Source organism: Phasianus colchicus, chromosome 1, assembly GCF_987193195.1.
Source record: "Phasianus colchicus chromosome 1, bPhaCol1.hap1.1, whole genome shotgun sequence".
NCBI lineage: Eukaryota > Metazoa > Chordata > Aves > Galliformes > Phasianidae > Phasianus > Phasianus colchicus.
Window position 1 is genome coordinate 44,111,911 of NC_143436.1, and position 10,698 is coordinate 44,122,608.

At 48.5% G+C, this 10,698-nt stretch overlaps 1 protein-coding gene across 8 annotated transcripts in view; it reads right to left on the reverse strand.

The window, feature by feature from the left end:
- The window catches only part of ATP2B1 (ATPase plasma membrane Ca2+ transporting 1), a 58,869-nt gene extending 51,554 nt beyond the window's left edge, over positions 1–7,315 (reverse strand). For 2 of the 8 annotated variants that reach the window (XM_031589622.2, XM_090139658.1), the window contains exon 1: positions 6,685–6,809. The gene's annotated coding sequence lies outside the window, so the exon portion shown is untranslated. The other 6 variants (XM_090139661.1, XM_090139636.1, XM_090139633.1 and 3 more) reach the window with 6 other exon arrangements.
- Between the last annotated feature and the right edge of the window lie 3,383 nt (positions 7,316–10,698).

The window sequence follows — 10,698 nt, forward strand, 5'->3', positions numbered from 1 at the left end:
ATCAGCGAGTTACCAGCAGTGTAATACCTTCCCTACCCTCTTAAGCTGTCATTCTCCAGCTTCTCAGATACATATATGTGAAAGCTATCTGGTACAGACACTGCTAGCCAGTTTAAATCATTTAATGTTTTACACTAACTCACAGGGGTGAGGTTGCTAGACAGTGTTCTAATTTAAGTATTGATTTGCATTATGTTCCATAGGCTTCAAAGTTTTGTACTACCAACTTCATTCCCAAGCAAAGAACAAAAAAACTGGCAGATCCAAGCAACATAAGAAAGAAAAAAAAAAATTATGCACAAAGTGATTCCACTTTGTCCATAGATGCACATAGATGCAATAGCATCTATACTGAAGTGAAAAACATTAAATGTGCACGTTAACCCGTCGGTATTTAGTATCTAATTAACCAGGGGAGATTCAAAAATACTATCCTTTCTAAGATAACTTAAGGGCTGACGATACCTGCCATGTTTCTACCCATTTACTGCTTCTATCTCCTCAGTCTTATCTAAGCAAAACCTCAGAAAGCAAGTCTGGATGCACAGTACGAATAGTGGTTCTTCATTTCCTCCACTGCAGCATTAGAAATCACTAAAGCATACAGCAAACAGATCTCAGTATTCTTTAAAATTCTAGTTAGTGCAAAGATTCTTATGGCTAAAGTCAAACCTTTTTCTGGAAAGTCATTAGTTGACAGCTGGCTCTCCAGTGACTTTCCAATCTGCTGTCAGAGCAGCCACTTTGGCCTCTTCTATGTGAAAAGGTTACTGCTTTCCAGCAAGCAGTGCCACCTGACAGATACACAAGAACATGCATTTCCAAACCAGCTACCTGAACACTCACACTATGCTGCTTACCTCTTGCGAGTCTTGCCTCTCACCTCCTGTCACGGAAAACATATTCTCTGCACAAGATACAAGAATATGTAGTGCAGCAAGCCAAAGGGGCAACAGAGAACTAGCAAAAAGGAAGGGAAAATTACAGAGCAGCTCAGAACAGAGTGGAAGTGAAAACAGCTATCTGGCCACCTCAGCCACACCAACCAACTTTCTATACATGGTGACAAGCCAAAGAGGGAAGCAGAGAAGAGATTGTCTCACTGTCCTCGCAGTCTTTTGGATAATGCTGATCAGCACAGCTGCTGGAGAAGGCTACAAAACAATCTCCAGAATAAGAAGAAATGAAAAAGAAAAAAAAACAATAAACATCTTAACGTTAATAAAAGTGATTAGCAATTATTTTGTTTAAGGTCTGAAAGATTCATTTACTGGAAGATCCACCGTGTAAGATCTAAATTTGTGAGGAATATCAAAGTCCATCTTCTTCAGATTTTATTATATTTTACAGGCTTTCCTAAAGAAAATTTGCAGTAGCCACAAGATCTACTGCTAGTTGCTAAGCTCTCTGTATCAACTAAGAGAAGAGCACTATAGCTATTTCTTTCTATGGTAATAAAATTCCGTTATGCACAGCTGATGCATCTCTTCTTCCACTTTTCCCCAGAAGGAGCTATCAGTTGTTTTCAATTTATTTCAAAACCAGGGAGACATTCCAACTTGACTTACAGATGTAGTTTATTCTATCATGCACAGCTGACCTCTTTTTTTTTTTTTTTTTTTTTTTTTTTTGAGAACTCTCACCACATAAAACCCAAGAAATCTGGGTTTTTGTTAGAAATGCAGTTGCTCAGGGAGCCAAAGAAGATATCACAAGCAGCATATTTCCATATTTGCACATACACAGAAGCAACCATGCAAACAAGACAGTCACTTGTCAAACAGTGTTAAAAAGGCTGTGTGACTCCTTTGTAATGGCAGATCTATAATTCCAGGGTGAGGAACATTCAATCTTTTTTCACTGCTACATTAGAGGCCAAGATCATCAGATGCAGAGCATCAAAATGAATAGTAGAAGTTGAGTTTAAATGAAGACATTCAGAAAAAAAAGAATATGCTGCTGTGAATCCTAGGTTAAGTCCCAGGAAGTTAGATTGCCTCTTGAAGTACTGGCTTTGTGTGTTTATATGTATAAGATGGTTATCAAGATATATTTATAAATATTCTTTGGAACCAGTGATGGCAAAAGCAACAGCAAGAGTTGGCATGTTGGTACCTCAGTACTTCTGTTTCTAAACAATAAAAAAAGTATGAGTGGCTGAATCACCCCATCTGCCTTGTGAAGGAGTTTGTCACTATCAGCTGCTCTGAGCATGGTACATCTCAAGCCTCTTCTTCATAGACCGGACACTGTACACCATGTGGTCAGAACCTAATAGTGTTGTATTCCCTACTGCCACCTTATCTTTCTGTGAATATAAGGGCACAAGTAAGGGTAGCAGATTACAAGCGATAGGCTCCGAGAAGCGCGTTTCAAGAACATGATGTTTCCTGTGCTCACTGGGAGTGAAGGTGGCATCCAGCTTGTAAGCAATATTGAAAGACTGCAACACGTAGAACACTGAAGTTAACCATAAGTTGAAGGTCATGTCATGCTGGAACTTCCTTGGGTTTCTCCTTCAAAACTGTATTAAAAAAAATCCAGCAGTAAACCAACATCACCCTTGCGCTGAGACGCACCAATCATGCTTTAAATGGCAGAACTGGCCAGCAAAGCTTATCAACCCTGTCATCCTCAAAGGTTATTTACACCATCCTCAACCACACATTATGGTTGGCAACAGCTCTAACAGGAGGGTATATCTTCTTTCTTGATCCATTTACCCCTTAAAGACAGGGCAGATGTAATTTGCCTTGTAAAATGCTTTTGCATCTTATCTATTACTGGAGAAAAATAATTTGGCTTTATTTTTAAAAGCTATTTCTGGCTTTTTTCTTTTTTCTTTTTTTTTAAACACCTCCTACATTTTCTTTACATTTCTTCTCCCACCAGACCTTCGAAATACCAACCGAGAAAGCTTCATGCCTACTTTGCAATTCACCAGAATTAAACTAATAACACCTCCTGCTGTCATCTGTCATTTAGAATAAGATTTATAAGTGGCAGCAGAAACCACTTTCATAATGTTTACTGGAATATGAATAGCTTGAACAGGCGGATCTCTCAAATTTACTGTACATATCAAATGAAATCTGTCATGAAAACTAGAAACTCATTTTTTAAACTATATTTGAAAGCTTGATGGTTTAGAAATAAAATACAAGCTGGACAATACCATGTACTTGTGTTGAGACTACAGTCAGCATGAAAAGGTGCAACTGTATCACAGTAAGACTGCCTCATTTCCTGCCAATTGATTTCTTTGTACATGGCAGTTCCCAGAAATTCCTCCTATCTACACTAATGGTTCTTATTTCCATCTTCTGTAAGCATCTCTGAAACTGGGCACACGCAAAGCGTGTTTTTACTCTTTACAAATGGATATAAATGTTGGGCGGGGGTATCATGAATTCGGATCCTTATTATTTATCACATCACCATGCAGTCAGTGAGCACGATCTTATTTGCTATTTAAAGCCAAAATTGAGGGGAAATAAAAATAGTAATAAAGTTAGTTATGCATAGGTGAAGAAATCCAAACCTAAAGACTAGCCATTTTCAATTAGATTATTAATTATTAATTAGCACATGTTAGAAATAACCTTCCTGTATGTAAGCCATCATAGGTTCACTAAGCATTCCTTATGTCTGCAGCCCTCCTTGCTCTTCAATCAATTGACACTGTAAGGAGAAACAAAAAATGATACCCTCAATAATAATTGCAACAGGTTGAGTACCAGAAAATAAACCCATCTGAGACTGCTGTATGCACTATAGCAAGATGGTAGGAAAAGCTCATGCTGGATTTTTGGGCACAATACTGCAGTCCCTAGATTTTATCTAGTTTTTAATTAAAATACTCCACAAAAAGATCTGTATCTCCTGAACAGCAGCTTTTAACATGTGTGTTTTTTATTTTTCCCCTTATTATTCATTTGAGGAAACGCTGGGAATACTTTAGAATATATGAATATAATTGTACTGATCCTTTTGGAAGAAGATAAGCAGGTACTTTCGTACAAAAATAATCTGCTACAGATTCAGGCTGTGTTCCTTCTTTCTCAAAAATTAAACCTACATTGATATGCTCTGGGCTAATCACTGCCATTCATTAATCTGCATTAGATAAAATTTTGCAGACTGAAAGGTGACTTTGAGGAAGAAACGCATCCTTCCTGCACTAACATTATTTTTCCTTCAAAAATTGAGGAGAACGTACATTAAAATGAACAGTTCAAACAGCAAAAGACATCCTTGAGGTCACATTTCAGTGGTAAAGAATGCTCGGTGCCATTAATATTTAGTCCACCTTAATGGAAGAAATTTGAGTTAGAAGATACTTTAGGTTATCTTGTCCACCCTTCTGTCAAGGCAGACTTGCTTGCTCCAGCACGTCATTGATTGCTGTGCCAAGTCCATTTTGAACTTGTCAGTTAATAGTGAGTTCCCAGCTCCAAGATCTCAAACATTGGCAAAATCAAGTCTTCCAAGCACAAGTGCATTTATCTCGCCTCAATGTCTTCATCTTATGACTGTTTCTTCCAGTTCGCCATACTCTTCTTATCTGAATAAACTTAGTTAGAAGAAAAATAATAATAATAATAACAACAACAACAACAGACCGTTACGATGGTGAGCTGCAAGGTATTTACCAGCCCCTCAGCTTGCTGTTCAGCTCCTACAGCTTGGTTGAGAGGGTATCAACATTAACAGCTGACAGAAATCCTCTGTACTGCGGTGCAGGAAAGGGCCACTCTCTAGATGAGATTCCAGCACTAGACAGTGGAGCGTTTGAATGGGCAGAATCTATCACAGGTTCCGAGCTGTGTGTGGTGCAAGCGGGGACCCTTTGGTTATGCCATTATCTGTATGCAACACGACATCATAAGAAACCAAGACCCGCATCTGAACCCATGCTAAAGCGACACTGTCTGCTGTGTGCTTGAAATTCCCAAGCACAATGTCTGCTTAATATGCAGTACTGAGTCACTGCATGCATGCATACAGAGTGCAGCCACACCGCCAACACAATTACCTTCCCCTTGTGCCGTTCTAATGCCCCGCATCATAGGCAGCACTCTTTTTTGAATGAATCGAAGTAGTAGCCCTGCATTCAGCACCAAGACAGCAGTACCGATTGAGAAAACCTGCACGTGCCTGCAGGAACACAGGATCCTTGTTTTCTTCAAACCACCCCACCTGGGTGGGCGATCGTAATAAACAGAACAGTGACAAATGGAACAACCCAACAACGCTCTTCCAGACCAGAAATTTTACATTTAAGCGCATGAATTTTTCCCTGACTGAATTCAGTGACCACTTTTTCCACTGACACTAGGAGAGTTTCCATTCATTATGCCATAAGTATTGCAGTTCTAGTACATTGGAAGCCATTCCTGCCAACAGAGTCCACAGTTTAAAGACAGACGAATTTACTTCTGTTAAGAATTCCTCATTCGTGGTGTTTGGAACAAATCCTCGATAAGGTCCAACGTATGGAAAGGGAAATAAATCACACCGGCCATAGGCAGAGCTCCCACTCCGTGACATACCGTGCCACGAGCCGAGGGCTGCTAGGTTTACCGAATCAACATCTTCTAATCCACCTAAAAACACCATCCGGACCTCAACTCCTCAGGACCCTCGGGCATAAAGGATGCAGCACCTTTGGAGATAGTGGGGCTTTCTACAGACACACCGCAGCCTTCCCCCGCAGGCTGTCAGTGGCGAATGATGCCAAGAGAGCTCGGCCGGGACCCGCTGCCGGCAGGGACGTGCCCTGCATGTCCCCAGACTCGTCCCCCCACCAGCGCTACGATACACACCCGCACCGAGAACGCTCCCTGAGCGAGCCGGGTAGCGAGGCACAGCGCACCGCCAGCAGTCTGCCAGACCGCGAGATGGAGAGCCCATCGCGTGCATTTACACAGCTACCAACGCCGCACGGAACAGATATTCCCTGTGTTAAGAAAAACGCGAAGGAAAACAAAAAAAAAAAAAATTTTTTTTTTTTAAATGCCCCCGAAGATTTGCTGCTGCTCATCATCCTTCCCTTCTCTTTCCATTCATTTATAAAAACGAAAGGGAAAAATGCCCATCCAAATGCCCAACGACTGCGGATCGCGGCGGCCCCGCGCGGTACCACCCGCCACCCGGGGGCTGAGCGCAGCGGCCCGCTCCCGCCCGCCACTGCCCAGCGCCCCAGCGCGGCTCTACAGCGGCACTCGGAGGAGCGCTCCTCCCGGACCCGCGGCCGCTCCGCCACCGCCGCTCCGGGCCTCACGTGGTGCCCATCCAAAGGTTACTCGCACGGCGCGGGGCGCTCCGGCCGCGGCGCGCTCCCACCCTCCGCGATGCGCCGCGCCGCGCTCCATCCCCGCCTCCCTCCCGGGGTGCGGCAGCGCGGGGCTCGCACGGCCGCTCCCCCCGGCCGCCACCTTAATCCGCGCGAGGCCGTGCGGGGCAGCTCTCGCTCGGCCCCGCATCCGCTGCCCTCAAGGTCACGCCGCGCCGCGCGCTCCGGTTACCTCCCGCGGAGCGCAGCGGGAGGCACGCGGCGCCCCGGCCCCGCCGAGCCCCTGCACCTGCCGGCGCGCCACTGCGGAGAGAGCGGCGGAGCAGAGCCGTGCCGAGCGGAGCCGATCCGAGGCGCTCCAGCAACCACCGCCCGCCCGCCGCGCTTACCTCGGGGCCGCCCCCGCCGCCGGTCGGGACGAGGCGCCCGCGAAGCTGCCCCTGCCCCTGCCGCCGCCCGCCGAGCGCGAGGTCCCCGCGCCGCGCCGCCCCCGCCCTGCGGCCAAGGGAGGGAGGGAGCGGGGAGGGGAAGGGGCGGGGGCGCGGGACCGAATTGGGGAGGGAGGGAGGGGCGGGGAGGGGGCACCGGCGCGGAGGGAGGAGGAGGGGGGGGAAGCGAGGAGGAGGCGGAGGAAGGGGGGGGCTCGGGCCGCTCCGCCGGCCGCGGCCAGACTCACCCTCCGGCGGCGCTCCGGGGCCGCCGCCGCGCGCTTCGTGCCGCACGCACCGGGCAGCGCCGAGCGCGCCGCGGAGCCCGAGCCCCGCACAGCGACCGCTACAGGAGCCGGGCGGGGCGGAGCGGAGCCGGGCGGGGCGGGGCCGGGCCGAGCGCGCCTCCCGCCCACTCGCCTCCCGCCCGCCCGCCCGCCCGCGGCCGCTCACCCTCCGCTGCCGGCGCCCGGCGCGCCCCTCGCCGCCCGCCCGTCACGTGGCGGTGCCCCTCGCGCGGTCGCCCGAGGGGAGTCCCGACGCGCGGCGCCCTCGGGGGGCAGGAGGGGACGCGCCGCGATAGGCACGGAGCCGGCGGGGGCGGAGTCCCGCGCCTCGGCCCGCCCCCACGCCGCCCTGACTGGCGGGCGAGAGGTGACGCGCTTGTTTCCATGACGTCGCGGGGCGGGGCCTCGGCGTTTGATGGAGCCCGGCGGGTTCCGGGGGACGGTGACTTTGCCACGAGCGGCTCCTGCGGGGCGGGTCCGGGCCCGGGGACAGCCCGGGGGGCGGGGATTCCGCGGCGGCCCGCAGGGGCGGGGTGGGCCGGTCCGCCCGACCGCGGTGCGGCGGGTGACCCGGTGAGCGGGCGGCCTGACCGCGCGGGGCCGCCCTGCCGGCCCGCCTCTGCCGCGGGGTGCGCGGGGAGCCCGGGAAGCCCGGCTCCCTGGGCGGGGGCGGCGGCCGGGGGGCAGCGCGCGGCGCGGCGCGGCGCGGCTTTGTCCGGAGGGGAGCGGGGCCGCGCGCGGTGCAGGTGGGGCTCCCGGCCGCCCCGCTGCTCGGCCCTCGCTGCTGTCGGAGCCGGGGCTGCGGCAGCCGAGGAGCAGAGCAGCCCACCGAGTCGCTGCTGTGCTGCTGCAGCCCGAGGTGTTGCAGAGACCACAGAGGGTTAAACCACAGAATGAAGTCAGCACGAAACGGCCCACGAGGGCCGGCGGATAAATAACTCATCCTCGGTAGGCTGTGATCGTGGCTTGCGGAGCGTCATTGTCTCCTCTCTTACCTGCATCCTCGCTACCTTTTCCTCCTGTTCCAGTGAGGCAATCAAGAGGCAGCGAGCGGCAATCCGCTCCCGCCCGTTGTGGATGTTTCTAAAAATACTGCCTTACCTCTACGTAGCTAGAGGTCAATTGAAAAATCACAATACTGAGGTAAACAATCCTGCAGACTGCTCTGTTGAGATTCTTTCTTGCGTTTCTTCCCGGAAGGAGAACAAAACGATCCGAACGCGGAGACCCGCGCTCCACGACGCGCTGCCGCAGCGCAGCACCGTCCTCAGCACGGAGCGCTCCGCGGGGCTCCCGCGGGCAGCCGGGCGGCACTTGTCGGCGCAGCGCTGACAGACGCAGCCGTGCTCTGCACAGCTCTGTCGCTGCGTTCGGGCACAGAATGAGCCCTGGTACCGCCAAGGAGGAGGTGATGTGTTTAACGCATTGCAGTTTGGGTACGTGTCTGTACCTGCTTCCTTTTGTCTGTAGGGAAGGTAGGCAGCCTGCGTTTCATTCCTCGTCTATCGAATGGGAAAAACTCCCATCTGCTGTGAAGGGAAGAAAGGGATGTATATATACATATATATATCGGCATTAATCTTTGAGATGCTTTTACAGTAGAATTCTCTGCATACATTTTTCATGGCACAAAATAATTATTTAATGTTCCTCTTGTGCTGATTTATGAGGACAGTGTAAAAATATGCAACACATTGATTGAAAGTTAAAAGAGATTCTTTCCCACTCTGTAGAACCTTTTCCGGGGGAATTTCAGTTTTTTTTTTGTTTGTTTGTTTGTTTTGTTTGTTTGTTTGTTTGTTTTCAAATGAATGCACAAGCTGCAACTTTCTTTATGGTTTTGGGGAGCAAATGGGCACTCTTCCTTTTTCTAAAGGTCAAGGCCTGTAACCAAGCAGCAGAAAACATTCCGTGTAATTTAGGTCACCAGTCTTATAAAGGAAGCAAAAAACGAGATGCACAAAGGAATATTTCTGGAAATATTTCATATAACTTTTGAGGAAACATTGCCATTTCAGGAAAATTCTGTATGGTTTGCGGACAATTTGGAAAGGCCAGGCTTGACACATCCATGACAATAGCTCAGCTCATTCTGCAACTAGCCCTCCAATGATATCATACATTTCTACAGAGGCAGAAAATGTGTCACGGAGAATTTAAGTGGGTTGCCTGAATCTGAACTGCTTAGCATGAGACTTTTACCAAAAAGAGCGTGCTGGGATCATTATGGCCCTTGGTAAAAATTGAGCGAGGCAGCCAGGTCTATGTGCTTGTACCTTGCTGATGGCTGCCTCGTACCCGTGGCTTTGGGCAAAGAGGCAGGACAGGCTTGACCCAAGAGAGAAGACAGATACAAAGCACACAGACCTCTCTTACTCTGTGTGTGCTTCCATACTGAATTGAGTTTTGAAACGTATCATCTCCTCACTGCTCTGCTACAGCCGATCCTCTTCAAACTGAGCCGATGCAGGAATGAGTGAAATCGGTGATTTTTAAAAAAAATTTTTTAAACTTTTTTCATCTTTTATTTGTTTGATGAAACCACAGAGCGTGAAGAAGTTAGGAGACGTTTTATGTGCGAGCCTGAAGAAACCAGTGTTCAAAGAATTCCCCAGGTCTACAGAGCCCAGGCACCAGCAAGGTTTATCGCAGTCAGCCTTCGCAGACCACCGCAGACCAGGACCCTGCCTCGGGGCCGTCGGTGCCATGGAGGCTGCTTCTCATCATCCACCCGCATCCCACAACGGATTCCTATTTCGTGTTGCTACGAGGTTAAGCAGCAATTTGATTACAAGCAATTCCCCTTTCTTTCATCTTGTGGGTGTCACCATGACCAAATTGCTCTATTGTCAGCTCATACAGCCTAGCAATCACCGTGTGAAACAAAACGAAATCACCCCATTCATCCCCACATAGCCATTGCCCCTCCCTTAGGAATGAGGCCTATCTATGAGGCCTATCTATCTGCTCCGGATAGCATTCTTATCAGCTCCAAATTCTTTCTCTTGACTATTCAGGAACTCGGGTATCCTGCATCACGCGTTTCCTCTTGTTTCCTGTTGTGAATGCATCTGTTAAGTAGAAGTACTTGAAGCTTTGTGCTCTTCTCCATTTCCAACACAACGTTCTGGATTTAATGACTTTTTCTTTCACGTTCTGCTACTGCCTTATTTAGAGGGTGAAAGATTACATAGAAGTAAACAAAGGAATGTGAAAAAGAACAGCTATTGCACAAATGTCTTCTTCATGTATGCTCTATCTGAAATATATCAGACTTTAGGCTTTGTACGTTTACATGTTCTTTCCAGGTGCTGCCGCAACAGAGCAGCATCACTGCCCCAAACCAGAGAAAACACTTCACTGACAAAGGTGCAACAGCTACATGCAAAGAAAAAAAGCCACGAAGTATAAAATCCTACAATTGACAGGGAGTCTGACCCACTGAAGGACTTGGATCAGGCATGGGAGATAAGAATAGAGCAAAGTGGAAAAACCATGTAACTTCTATAAAGACAATAAAATAAGGTGTTTGAGAAGCTTTTCATGATAAAGCATTAAAAAAATATATATGGCGTAGGGTGTGATGACACAATATGATCATGGTTGCCTCCTAGACAGTGAGAAATGTCCAATGAGTGAATGTGTGCTATTACTCTGCAAATTATCTGTTAGCAGAGCTCAAAAATGC